General features: G+C 41.9%; 1 protein-coding gene across 1 annotated transcript in view; it reads left to right on the forward strand.

Moving 5' to 3' along the window:
* The window catches only part of LOC309493706 (polymeric immunoglobulin receptor-like), a 184,608-nt gene that overhangs the window by 25,204 nt on the left and 144,109 nt on the right, over window positions 1-15,295 (forward strand). The window lies entirely within an intron of this gene.

Below are 15,295 nucleotides of genomic sequence, written 5' to 3' on the forward strand. Positions count from 1 at the left end.
CTCTGCTGTCAAAGCAAGAGAAGACTGTTGGAGAAAGATTGCTGATTGTTAATGTGTAAGTTAAACAAATACGTTCTATATTTATGTAAAATTATGTATGTATGTGTAGCCTATATGTGTAATATAGCCTATAGCCTATTTTTATAATATATAAAAAATGATACATGCACATTTTTTATATATTATAAAAATAGGCTATAGGCTATATTACACATAGGCTACACATACATATATACATAATTTTACATATTTGTACTACTAAGAAAGCTAGGGAATCCTATCATAAGATTAACAGAATAATAATAAAGATTTAAAATAATTCTTAACATGTATTATATTGTATAGTACATTTGTGCAATTTGCTTTAAAAAAAAAAAAAAAAAAAAATGTGTTCATGTGATGTCACCCTATCAATATATCTTACCGGCAATTTTATAAAAGCCCTCTTTTATGGACATGGCCGATAAATGTCCGGGAAACACTATTAATGAAACTATTCATGTACTCCTGCAGAGCGAGGACCACCTTACGAATGGTTCGACAAACCGTGATTTCCCCTAGCTTCTGTGCGTCACCCACCGTACAAGTATGTACCACTTGCAAAAAAAACGCAACGCAATACCATTTGCGGTACAGTAAGTGGGATGCTTAATTGATAATTGATTGTGTATATATATATATATATATATATATATATATATATATATTGCAGCGTTTATACGCCCACGTATAAATATAATTAATTATTATTCATAACGGATTATGATCAATAATTAATATTTTAATTATTTTTAATTATTTTCATAATTTACTGTAGCAGAATCAATAGTATGATCATTTTATCAGTTCATCCAATGAACAGAAAGCATAAACAAGTATTAACTCTAGGAAATATAATATCTTCCTGGCCAAGAAAGAATTAATCCCCAGCTAACAATAAATTAAGAAATAATCACGGGTAAAAGCATCGGTAACTTAGATCGAAGTTCAAGACAATAAAATGTGTAAGCAGATTAACACAAGTAATCTCTTTGTTCAAATACAAACAATACTTTATTGATTATATACTAACACATAAAAACTAATATCTAACACAAACACACACACACATTCATACGAGTTGCAGAAGGAAAAAGAGTAAGGAAAGATTAAGTTTTAAGAGTGAGTTTAAGAGTGAGATGATGAAATCCCAAGTTTATGCACTTATAAGACATGACCTGGAACGAACCATCAATCATTAATTTAACCCTTCTATCGTTTCTTAGACAGGTTATTAAATGTATATCAATACACCAGTTCAGCTTTTAGTCTGGAGGTATACTTGCTGGTCTTTGCTTTTGGGGATTCCCTTTTGTTGCGTAAAAGGGGTTTTCCCGGTCCGTTCGTTGGCTGGTGTCCTTGTGCCTGGGTCTGGGGCGGCCAGTCACGTGGTGTGCTGGCGGAATGAAAGTCTTTGTTTGAAGCTGGCTTTGCAGAAGAAACGTGGCTCGAAATCTTGTCGCAAAACTTAACCTAGAACCGAGACTCACAACGTAAAATAAAGGAAAACTTAGAAAAGAAAAGACAACTTAGACGAGAGTAGTAAGATGGCTTGAATAAAGCTGTTGAACCCGTTCTTCTGATCTTAATTTGGGTTCGTTTTCTCTGCGTTTACATGGTTACTCGTCTGATTGAGATCTTCATCCTTTTTCTGCCCATCTCTCTTGAGAGTGGTAGCAGAGCGTTTCTTGGGGGTGAACCCAGAGAGCGAGAGCACAGAGATAGAGAGCAGAGTTAGAGAGCAGAGCGAAGAGAGAAAACTTTGTTTCGGGTCTAAGATTTTAAACTCAAAGTTTGTCCAACCTCCAGGATGAGTTCTGGCCAATTAGACACTGGCTAAATTTAGGAGGTGGCGTTCTTTTCTGTTCTGATCGTAAATTATCTTATCTGGGGGGTTTTCTGTTTCGCTCTTAAGCAGAGAGAACAGAGGCCACAGTTTAGACATGATTTCTAATTAAAAGAAGATCAAAACATATTACACAGATTTCATTCCAGCCAACTTACTAGTGGTGTTCGTAAGATAGCATTGATATGAAACAGTACACACTTTCAGTCACACACCTATAATAATTATAACAATTACATGAATTATATGGGATCAAGGCATATTAAATGGACACATATATCGTAGAAACACATAGAATGATGTATGATGTTTATAAGTCCATTGAAAATTGTTACTGAATGAGTTTTATGTATACTGTAGGAAAAATCTCAGTTTTCTGGTTTAGAGGGAAAAGGACTCTGTTTGTTCGTTCAGAGGTCCCAACGGGGAAGGGGTCAGGAATGTTGTGGGGGAAAACAACATCTGCTGGTATCGATCCGTCTTGCAAACTATCGAAGTTGACCAGTTCTTCCTTCAGTTAACCAAAAGAAGCCTTTGGTTACAGACTCTCTGGAGCCTGGGTGATTTATAGCTGTGGTTTGTGAGATTTGAATCTGGAATGTGAGGACTCTTGTGTCAGACCTTGGTCTCTGTCTTTCTCTTAACCAATCAGTAATTTGGCAACAAAGCTAGTGTTGACCAGTTATGTGTTAGTGCTGGGGGCTCTTTTAAATAGCCAGACCGGTCGGCGCCTGGATCCCGTGACAAGATGGATGAGGATACGAAGTCCTGACCAAATCTTCCTCTTTGTTCACAGAGAGTTTGAATTAATATTCTGGAAGAAGATTAGTTTGTGGCTGGTTCCTTCTCATTGTCGCTACAATATATATATATATATATATATATATATATATATATATATATATAGGCCTCAACTAATTTTGTTAATTGAGTAGACATGTTGATTATTGATTGTTGACAGCCGACGTGACGTGATGATTGAAATGGCATGATGATTGGATAAATAATTTGAACGTGTTCCTCCTGAACTGTCAATATAACACCATGTTGTGAAGTAATAGGATGGTACGACAGTGGTGGGCCTCATCCAGGATGCCAATGAACAGACCTACAGGGAGGAGGTGAGACAGCTTGTGGACTGGTGCAACAGAAACAACCTGCTCCTGAATGTCGACAAAATGAAGGAGATCATTGTTGACTTCAGGAGAAAGCAACACAGCCACACACCACTCCTCATCAACGACACTGTGGTGGAATTAGTCAGTAGCACCAAGTTCCTGGGGGTGCAGATCACAGAGAGTTTGACATGGAGCCTCAACATTGCCTCTCTTTCAAAGAGAGCTCAGCAGCGTCTATACTTTTTGCGCCGGATGAGAAGAGCACACCTTCCCCCTCCCATTCTCAGCACTTTCTACAAAGGCACTATGGAGAACACACTGACCAGCTGCATCTCTGTCTGGTTTGGGGACTGCAAACCTCAGCCTGGAAGTCTGTACGGAGAGTGGTGAGGACAGCAGAAAAGATCATCGGCTCTTCACTGCACTCAAACGCTGTCTGACCCGGCCAAAAACATTTTAAAAGACCCCACCCATCCTCATCATGTATAATGTGGAATAAAAGGGGCAAATGATTGGATTTATGTCACGGGGTGACTAAGCTCAAGGGGGTGGAACTACAACAGACAGCGAGTGTCCCTTTGGGGAATTGTTTTTGGGGATGAACATAGTCGGCAACAAGACGGCTGATCTTCCGGGTTCTAGAAAACAAACAGGTGACGAGTAATGTGAGGAAAATAGGAACAGGTGTACGGCTTAATCGACGTGGGTTTGTGATTGGTGACTAGACTGTTTGGAGTACTTTAAATACCCCAGGAAACAGCAGTAAGGCGGCGGGTGATACGGGGAGGATTGAAGATCAGCTGGCGGGAGAACGGCGGAGAACGGCGAGTTGTGACACTACGTGTTTGGGCCACCCTGAGTCAAGAAATGAAGGCATAAGGGCATATGGCTAAAAGTGGAGCTTGGGAATTGGATCGGTAGCGGCCGGCGTCGTGGATGTGAGGAGACTGAAGATACACACCCTTGGCAGATAAGTGCTTCTCGTGTAACGTTATATTGAGGAAACTGTTTAGCTACGCTGGAAAACCAATAGTTCTGTGAACGTGACTATAAATGGCAGCCCCCTTCGCTTGCCCGCTGACTCCCTCGACTGGTAGATAAGTTATCACGGTGGACTGGCATTTTATGCGCGCTGATTAGTTCACGATAAGTCAGCTGTGTGACCTCCCCACTGTGCGAGGAATTACTCCATACTTTGTTTACATTGTGTTATTGCATGACGTTGTTTGTAGTGGTCATATGCTGTGCACGTTTGGTTGGAGTGTTCCCTTTGTTTGAATACTTTGAGTGCAGTTTCATTCACAAATATATTTGACTTGGGTAATTTCTTTCACTGCACAGGAGTGTGACACCCTGACTCGGAGTGTTGAAGTCAGCATTGCCTACTAGCCGTCCTTGCTAGCCCCCGCCAGCGGATTTGTACCTGAAAAGGAGTATTGCTGTTGCACTAAATTGTCATCTAACCTGTGCATGGTTGCCTTGTACCCACAGAACTGTGAGCTGCTGTTGTATCCAGCTGACTTTCCCCTCCTCACTGTGAGGCTTTAATCTGTCGTGCTAAATTAACCTACAACTTGTGTATTGCTGCCCTGTATCAGTGGAGCCCAGATAACTCCTGTTGCATTAAGCCAACCTTCTGCATTTACACCTCAATCGCCTGGTGAGTCTGTTATATTAAAGAGAATTGCACTTTGTGCATTGTTGCCTCATACTAACTGTGCCTGGAGAGCCGTTGTTGTATCACGCTAAGCTGCCCCATTGCTGTTACGCTCCAACCGACTGAGCCTGGAGAGCCGCTGTTGTATTGAGTCAAACTGCTCCACCACTGTTACGCTCTAACCGCCTGGTGAGTCTGCTCTTTGCCCCAAATTGACATAACTTGTGCATTGTTGCCCTGTGTCAGCAGAGCTTGGAGGGCTGTTGTTGTATCAAGACCAACTGCTCCACCACTGTTACGCTCCAACCGCCTGAGCCTGGAGAGTCGTTGTATCAAGCTAAGCTGCCCCATTGCTGTTACGCTCCAACCGACGGAGCCTGGAGAGCCACTGTTGTATCAAGTCAAACTGCTCCACCACTGTTACGCTCCAACCGCCTGAGCCTGGAGAGTCGTTGTATCAAGCTAAGCTGCCCCATTGCTGTTACGCTCCAACCGACGGAGCCTGGAGAGCCACTGTTGTATCAAGTCAAACTGCTCCACCACTGTTACGCTCCAACCGCCTGGTGAGTCTGCTCTTTGCTCCAAATTGACATATAACCTGTGCATTGTTGCCCTGTGTCAGCAGAGCCTGGAGGGCCGTTGTTGTATCAAGACGAACTGTTCCACCACTGTTACGCTCCAACCGCCTGAGCCTGGAGGGCTACTATTGTATCAAGTCAAACTGCTCCACCACTGTTACGCTCCAACTGCCTGAGCCTGGATAGCCACTGTTGTATCAAGCTAAGCTGCTCCATTGCTGTTCTGCTCCAACCGACGGAGCCTGGAGAGCCACTGTTGTATCGAGTCAAACTGCTCCACCACTGTTACGCTCCAACTGCCTGAGCCTGGAGAGCCACTGTTGTATCAAGCTAAGCTGCCCCATTGCTGTTACGCTCCAACCGACTGAGCCTGGAGAGCCACTGTTGTATCAAGTCAAATTGGTCCACCACTGTTACGCTCCAACCGCCTGGTGAGTCTGCTCTTTGCTCCAAATTGACATATAATCTGTGCATTGTTGCCCTGTGTCAGCAGAGCCTGGAGTGCCGTTGTTGTATCAAGACGAACTGCTCCATCACTGTTACGCTCTAACCGCCTGAGCCTAGAGAACCATTGTTGTATCAAGCTATTCTGCCCTATTGTTGCTACGCTCCAATCGTCTGGTGAGTCTGCCTGTTATACCAAATTGGCATATAATCTGTACACTGTTGCCCTGTGTCGGCAGAGCCTGGAGTCGTTGTTGTATCCAGCCAAACTACTCCACCACTGTTACGCTCCAACAACCTGAGCTTGGAGAGCCATCGTCGTATAAAGCCAAACGGCTCCATTGCTGATACGTTCCAACCGCCTGAGCCTGGGGAGTCATCGTTGAATCAAGTCAAATTGCTCTAGCGTACTGCCTTGTATCCGTGGAACTCGAAGTGTTCAACGTCTCAAGTGGACTCGCTTGTACAGTCCTCCTTCTGTAGACTTCAAGGCTCCATCTGGCCCCAGGTCAACCGGCCCTATTGCTCCGCCTCTCTACAACCTTTTAGACTTTTTCTTAAGTATATTTAACCCTCTGAGGTCGAGAAACGCGCCGACGCGTTTTGCTGGATTTTTTTCACATAGCAGCAACATAAACTTAAATTACTCCGTCATTTATGGTTATACAGAAAAAAGAAATATAAAAAAATAATCTGTGATATTTCTACTTTTGTATGTGTCCACTTACAATCAAATCAAAACATTGTGCTTTTGTAAAATAAAGAAAATAAACAGGGTGTGCGTTCTGCCTCTCCGTCGCGGTGAACTTTTTTTTCTTGAGCACGTCTATAAACTGAAACAAAACTCTGCGAATACTTCTCACACATTTATGAGCCATATACCTTTATACACATTTAAGTGTGTACTTTTAAATGATCGAATTCAAACTGAAAACAAATATTCTCTGTTTAAGTAATTTGTATAAAACCAACAGGATGTCCAGTATCTCAAACGCTTGCTAATTACTTTTTAATTCGACACGCCCACTCGCGCAAAAGAGATTCACATGCAAATCTCCACATGGGACGCGAACGCCCTCGTTACCTCAAACACAAAACACCAAAAAACTTCACAAGTCTCTGCTTTTCGTCGAGTTTGGAAGACACGTCTGAGCTTACATTGGATTTACCCCCAGAAGAAGAAGAACGCGATTTGAAGACAAGAAAGATGTAAGGTAAGAAATTCTTACTTATTAGTTTATGGTATTGTTGCATAAACTTCACATTGCAGTTGAACTGTTGCTAGATATATGGTGAATATAATACTATGTGCAGGGAACCAGGGCGGAGACGACCCTTCAGGCGGCCAGGGCGGAGACGACCCCTCGAGTGGCCCTGGCGAAGAAGACCCTTTGGGCGGCCACGGCGGAGACGGCAGTTCAGGAGACCATGGCGGCATGGCCTCCATAGTCCCATCGCGGGACCTACTGCCCCCTACTGGCACAGAACAGGAAATAACAAGTCCACACAAGACAAGGGGAACACAAGACAGGAATCATGACAGATACGAACAGAAAACACAACATTTGTTCATATGCAGCAATTGCAAACAATGTTATGTTTTGTTACTCAGATCTGGCGACCCTGACTCTGAAACACACCAGGATCACTTCACACAATTTAAAAGAAATAAAGAACTGCCGCCGTTTCACTTCTGTGCTCTGATTTAATAACATGTCTGTCCAGCCAATTCGCCTGTGCAGTCCTGAACCCGCATCTCAGAACTGTTTCTATGGAAATCTGAGCTTCTAACAGCAGCAACAGTGACATGATTACCAATTTGGATCTTTTATTTAGAAGGCAGGACTTCCATTACTAGAGCCGCCATATGTGAAAAAGGCCTCAAGCGTTACTCTGACAGGACTGATTTACTCTTCCTCTTGGGTGTGACGTCTCTCAGCGTCACTCCATCGCTTATGAAGGTCACGTGATCATACTGTGATGCTGAAGTCTCACTTACTAAAGAGGAAATGGTATTTTTAGAGACGTGATGCATTCAAGAAGAACAAGGCTGCTGAAAAAATAATGCTTTGAAGTTCTCATGATAAAAACATTCAGATTAATCAATTCTGTTTCTGTTTTAAGTTCTTTGTTTATTTAACTTCCAGATTGGTATTAATGAACAAGTAAATTGGAGGTTTATCAAATGCACAGCTGGCGATGCTGGAGATGAAATGTGTGTTTTGACGTCACTGCTACTGCAATGCCTTCCAGTGTTTTACAAGTTAGGATAGTTGGTCTGCATATGCAAATTACAGTTATTCAAGCAATTATTTTCTCTGTTTCCTGAGAACAGGTTCCTTGTCATTACTATCTATATGCAACTGATTAAATATAGATATTCCCAAGTTTGAAAACATTGTTACATGAGCATCTTTATGGACTGATAAAAAGTTTCTCTCAGTTTAATGTTTATGCCTTAGTCTAATGTTGTCTGTTAAAACTCTTCCTCTGCTCGATCTGCACTAGGTGAGGTGTCATAAGCTCATGTGAAAGTATAAGGTGTTAATCACGTGTCATTCAGAGTGTGAAAATACCAATACTGGTTTCATCCTGATCATTTGTAGTGCTGTCACTGGTGTTGGTGAAACGGGTAAGAGCATGATTTTACAACTGTTCTGTCAAATATCTTAAGTGTGGGGGATTTATGGGAGATTGGTTGGGGCTAGTTGTCACAGGGCTGTGTCTCAGTAACTATATGGTTTAAAATCAAAAGTCCAATAGCACAATGTTTTCTCTAGCAGTGTTTTGTATGTTGGTGACAGACACCTTAAAACTTTAATCTTTTAACAACAGATAACTGTATAATACAGGCTGACTATATAATGAAAGCTGCTGTCAATCAAAGGGGACGGGGAAAGGCGTTAGACAGTTCCGTACTCAAGCAGTGCAAAAATGATGGTTGATGTCATTTTCTTGTATAAATAAAAGTATTTCATTGATTTCTGTTTGACTTTAAGCTAAGAACTAGAGCGTATTTCTCTTTTAGTTCTCTGTTCAATCTCAAAATAGATGATGCTCAATTTTCATAAGAAAAGGAAGATGAGGTCACTGATGCTACATTAGGTAACCCACACACTTGTACATGTGCATGTGCAGCTATAGTCAAGTCAAGTCAAGTATATTTGTATAGCGCTTTTCACAATACAGATTGTATCAAAGCAGCTTCACAGTATTAAATTAAAATAATACAACAAAGTTTGTTTCAAGAGGAATATATTGATTAATAAAAATAAATTAAATATCCCCAAAATATCCCCAACTGAGCAAGCCAAAGGCAACAGTGGCAAGGAACCGAAAAACTCCATCAAGTGACCTAATGGTGTCCTAAAACTCCATCAGGTGACCTAATGGAGAAAAAATACCTTGGGAGAACCCAGGCTCAGTCGGGGGCCAGTTCTCCTCTGGCATTTATGAGCTAGAGGCCGGATTGTAGTTTGAACTGTAAGATTATATGAATGCCTGGCTGAAGAGATGCGACTTTAATCTAGTTTTAAACTGGGAAAGCGAGTCTGAGCAACGAACAGCATCAGGAAGACTATTCCAGAGTTTTGGAGCCAAATGTGAAAATGCTCTCCCTCCTTTGGTGGTTCTGGATATCCTAGGTATGACCAAAAGCCTTGAATTTAGTGATCTTAAAGAGCGCGATGGATTATAGGGCGATAGAAGATCCGTTAAATAGACTGGAGCTAAGCCGTTTAGGGCTTTATAAGTCAGTAGCAATACCTTGTAATTAATACGGAACTTTATAGGTAACCAATGCAGTGATGATAAAATCGGTGTTATATGATCATATTTTCTTGATCTCGTAAGAACTCTAGCGGCGGCATTTTGGACTAACTGTAGCTTGTTTATTGAGGATGCAGGACAACCAGCTAATAAAGCATTACAGTAATCCAGTCTCGAGGTCATGAATGCATGAACTAACTTTTCTGCATCAGAAACTGATAGCATATTACGTAGCTTAGCAATGTTTCTAAGGTGGAAAAAGGCTGTTTTTGTAACGTATGAAATATGATTTTCAAAAGACAGGTTGCAATCGAGTATAACACCCAGGTCTTTTACTGTAGAGGATAAAGTAACAGGACATCCTATGATGTTAAAGTTGTATTGTGCAAGGTTTTGTGGGCGGTTTTTTGAACCGATAAGTATTACCTCTGTCTTGTCTGGATTTAATAAAAGAAAATTACGCGTCATCCAATCTTTTATATCTTTAACACACTCTGTCAATTTGGAAAATTTAGCGTTTTCATCCGGCCGTGATGAAATATATATTTGAGTGTCATCAGCATAACAATGGAAACTAATTCCATGTTTCCTTATAATATTTCCAAGTGGCATCATATATATTGAAAATAACAGAGGGCCTAACACAGATCCCTGCGGCACTCCATAGTTTACTGGAGTTATGGTCGATTTTTCTCCATTTAAATAGACAAAATGGTAGCGGTCAGATAGGTAGTATCCAGCTGTTAGACTGTTTTCAGGTAGTAGGCCTCTTCAGGCCTCCCTGAAGGAGGTCTCCCTGAGGGTTAATTCCCACATACTGTGGTTACTAGGTGGCAGGCCCCACAGGCCTCCCTGGAATTGAATTCCGTTTTTGAACTATGAGCTTTTAGGCCTCACCAGGCCTCCCTGAAGTTGAGCTCCCTCATGTCTTGGCTGTCAGATAGTAGAACGAGCTCCCGCACACTGTGAGTTTCCAGGTATGGTGTTATCAGGTTGCAGGCCTCACCAGGCCTCCCTGAAGGTGTGCTCCCTCATGTCATGGTTGTCAGGTAGTAGGCCTCACTAGGCCTCCCTGAAGTTGAGTTCCAACTTACTTTAAGTTTCCACTTAAGGTGGTTATCTGGTGACAGGTAGTAGGCCTCTCTGTAGGTGAACTCCCACATATGTGGTTATCAGATAGTAGGCTTCACCAGGCCTCTCTGAAGGTGAGCTCCCACATACTGGCCCTCATTTATCAAAAGTGCGTACACCAAATTCCCAGCGTACACCTGGCGTACACCCAAAACCACGGTGACTTTGAGATTTATCAATATGAACGTTGGCGTACGGCACGCTCAAATCCTACGCCAGCTCAGGAGGTGGTGTACGCACGTTTTGAGTGCGGGAATGCGCAGAAAAACAATTCCTAACACCACAAAACGCACTGACAAACTAAAAGATATGATATATTATGACCCACTGTAAAAAATAAAAAAAAAACAACATAGTAGGCTAATTATAAACTTCAGTGTTTATTTTTGTGCAACATGGACTTCAATGTTTAAGTTGTGTGACTTTACCAAAGCATTTGATTTGTAGGCATATGTATTCCTTCAGTTGCGAGCCTGTGCGCTTTACCTGACGTTTCAAGCCTTGTTAAATACTTTCGCCTGGCTCCGCAGCGCGAGTCTCCACAGACTGCGCGCGCACCTCCCCAAACGGACGAGGCGTTTATACTCGACGCGCTCGCCGTTGTACTATTCTTTGAAACGATGGTTAGGCCAGGGTTAGGCCCGGCAGGTGTGCACGGACTGGCTTCAGTAATGAAAGGCTTTCAATGACCAACAAAATTATTCAGACTGACAAAATAATAAAAATGACATTCTTCTTTTAAATAATAATAGCCTAATAATACAAATAATAATAATAACGACATTCTTCTTCTAAATAACAATAAGTGTCATTAATAATAAAAATCTAGAAATCAATTTTGTTTCTTTCCACTTCCCTGGTTTCGCTTTCTCTTTCTCAAAGAAGTTTCTCTTCTTTGCCGTCTTCCGTGTGTCCATGGCGTAAAATGAGGGCGTGGGGGAAGCGGAGACTTGAATATATAGGGGCGTGTTATTCTAATGACGATCGTTTTCAGCCGCGGCATTTATCAAGGGCAGGTATTGCGTACACCTGGATTTCAAAGGTACGCACAGCTTCATAAATCAGGCGATGAGAGGAGTGTAAGCATAATCTTACGCCAACATATACGCCCGTTTCTACGCAAGATTGATAAATGAGGGCCACTGTGTCTGTCAGGTAGTAGGCCTCTCCAGGTCTCCCTGAGAGTAGTTTCACAGTGGTGCTGGGTTTTGTAAGCTAGTGGCCGCTTACTATCAGTTTAGCAGTCCTTATCAGGCAGCTACCGTAGGTGAGCTTGTGCCCTGGCTTGACCCAAGTTTTTATTCTCTGCTACGGGTTCCCTCCTGGAACCTCTTTATCCTGCTACAGCCTGGTTGCCTATCAGGTAGATTTTATGCTCCCCTCTCTGAGGGTCATTATGAGTATGTGGTCTCCTGAGTCTGGTCAGTCGGTCGTAGGCCTCTCATGAGGCCTCCCAGATAGATCAGTCCTTAGGCCCTCACAGGCCTCCTCAGTGTTTTGAAACACAAACACTGGGTCGATCCAGGGATCGAGTAGAGAAACTCCCCTCGCTGGCAAGGGTTGTTAAGCACTATGCTGAGTCATACTCTCCAGGATATCCCGTCTCTGAGATCCGGGCCGAGTGGTTCACTGCCTGCTTCACAGTTCCTCGGGTTGGATGCCTTCCTAAAGGCGAGTGTCCAGAGGCTCTGTCTTTAGACAGACAGGAAGTGGCCAGACTGTAGTGTCTTATGTTGTAACACCAGGTCAGGCCTGCCTGGTGGCATTTCAGGTGGCACGTTCCCCTGAATAGTGACTGGCTGAGGTTCCCTTGGGTTCCCTAGCCACATTCCCTAGAAAGGACCCCTTCTAAGATTGAAGTTGTGGTCCTAGGCCCTGGAGCAGGCCCAGGTAGACCTTTCACTAAACTATGTTTATGGAGGTTTTCTGTGGTATCATATAGCTTGGGCTATGACCGTAGGGAGTGCTGTCACTGACAGCCCAGTGTGACCTGAGGGTGAGTGGTTCTAACGTTTCATTTGAATTTGCTAGTTCTGACAGTTGTCACTGCCGCCTGGCAGGCACTCCCCTTAGCATGGTGGCGTTGGTATATCGTTCCCCAAAGCGTCATTCGACGCAGTGCGAGTTCCCTTTCGAAAGGGAACGTCTCAGGTTACGACTGTAACCTATGTTCCCTGAGAACAGGGAACGAGACACTGCGTCTCCTTGCCATGCATCGGGGCCTGCCTACCAAACAGTCCCTTCAGACGATAAGGTGTTTGTCATGTTTGCAAGGCGCCCTTTTATACTTGAAGGTCGCACGTTAATCATTCACGTTAATGATCGCCGGTCATTATGATTGCCGTGATTTGATAGTGATTTCAGACACCTGTCACGCCTGAGGCGTTCCCCAAAGCGTCATTCGACGCAGTGTCTCGTTCCCTGTTCTCAGGGAACATAGGTTACAGTCGTAACCTGAGACGTTCTTGGAACATGACCTAAAGATAAAGATGAGTTAATAATATTGAGGAGAGGCTCTTCCACTACAGGTAACACTTCTTTCAGTAGTTTAGTTGGTATAGGATCTAATAAACATGTTGTTGTTTTAGATGAAGTGATAAGTTTATTTAACTCTTTTTGTTCTATAGTTGTAAAGCACTGTAATTGTTCTTGCGGGGTAATAATTGAAGCTGAATTATAAGGCGCAATTGAAGATTGAACGTTTACAATTGTGGTTCTGATGCTTTCTATTTTCTCAGTGAAGAAGTTCATGAAATCATTACTACTGAACTGTAACGGGATATTTTGTTCGGGTGACGTCTGTTTATTTGTTAGTCTAGCCACGGTGTTAAATAAAAACCTTGGATTGTTTTGGTTGTTTTCTATTAGTTTGCGGAGATGCTCAGCCCTGGCCGCTTTTAGGGCCTTTTTATAACGTGACATACTGTCTTTCCACGCGATTCTAAAGACCTCTAAATTAGTTTGTTTCCATTTACGCTCTAAAATACGGGTTTCTCTCTTTAAAACATGCGTAGTATTGTTGTACCATGGTGCTTTAATTTTCTCTCTGACCTTTTTTAATTTAATAGGTGCAACCACATCCAATGTTCTAGAGAGAATGGTGCTCATAGTGCTAGTTAGTTCTTCTAGTTCATCTGTTTGTTTGGGTTCAGGCAGCAGCTGAGACAGATTAGATAAGCAATTTGAGAAATTATCTAAGGTGGATGGGAGGATTGTTCTGCCTGGTTGATAACACGACGCCGCATGACATATTACAGCAGTACGTAATATGCAAGTTACCATGTAGTGATCAGTGACATCATCACTTTGTGGAATGATATTTATATCGGTTGGATTGGTTCCATGTGATATAATTAAATCAAGTGTATGATTAAGACGATGAGTTGGTCCGGTGACGTTTTGCTTGACCCCAAATTAATTGAATAAATCTGTAAACGCAGCCCCTAACGCATCATTTGGATTATCTACGTGTATGTTAAAATCTCCAACAATTAATGCTTTATCGACATTGACTAATAGGTCTGAGAGAAAATCTGCAAACTCTTTTAGGAAATCAGCATAAGGCCCTGGCGGTCTATATACGGTAGCCAAGGCTAGAGATAATAGGGATGTTTTTCTAACATCTAAGAGCGTAACATTTAGTACAAGTACTTCAAATGAAATAAACTCTCTATAGTCAAGATACAGGGGGTTTATGTTGAGCTAGTGTCTTCATCTGTAGGTCCAAGAATAGGCTGAGGCTAGTGCTATTATTAGTTTAAAATAAACCAAAAACAAACACATATTCTCTGAGCTTACAGACATTTCTCAGTAGATCAAAGTAGCATAAAGTCTGCTCTGGAACAGACACAGCGCACGAGTCCTCAGTCCACTCTCTCTCAGAATCTCCCAGTTTCCCAGTGGCTGTTATCTGGTATCTCCATGCCAATTACTGCAACAAGACACAGATGTTTATCATTATGCACTTGACCTGCTTACTCACCGCTCGTCTCCAGTCTCTTGCCTTGTCCAAATACCCACACTTTGTGGTCTTGGCCACTTGAGAGTGCGTGCACGCGACAGAAAGTAAGTGCGTAATACTGTCCCATGACTTAAAAATGCCAAAGTGCAGTGCCCTTAGTGCACACTAAACCCACACTATCTCCAATACCACTTCGGAGTATTCAAGGCTAAAGCGTATGCCATCATGCATTATGTTCGGGAACTCATGTGCCCCGAAATCGCGAGATGTCGAGGAAAACATCCCACTATAATTTAAATTAATTAGATACATATAATTTGGAATTAAAAACATAAAGTGTTGCAAATTTCATTGGTGCAAAGATGAGTATGGTATGTGTAGGCCTAATTTGTACAACATTTGCAACTGTTTTTATCACTTAATTACACTCTAAAAGGTTTAATATGATTTACAAAATTTTTTTGGTGAAACATTTTTACACTCAAAAAAATTGTGTAAAATTTTAAAGCTGTGAAATCAATGAAATATACTGTATGAATTGAATAAATGCAAGTAAAAAAAAAATATTTTAGTTTGAGTAACTGCATCTGGTATACTAACGATTAAAATTGAGTAGAAATAATTTAACATTTAAACATTTAAAAAACAATATTTATGAGTAATATTAACTGTTTTTATTTATGAGTAATATTAACTTATTTCCTCTAAACCTTTGTAAATAGTATTCCATACAACCACCAGTATACATGACAT

This window comes from Leuciscus leuciscus (genome assembly GCF_965113295.1).
Source record: "Leuciscus leuciscus genome assembly, chromosome: 3".
Classification (NCBI taxonomy): Eukaryota; Metazoa; Chordata; class Actinopteri; order Cypriniformes; family Leuciscidae; genus Leuciscus; species Leuciscus leuciscus.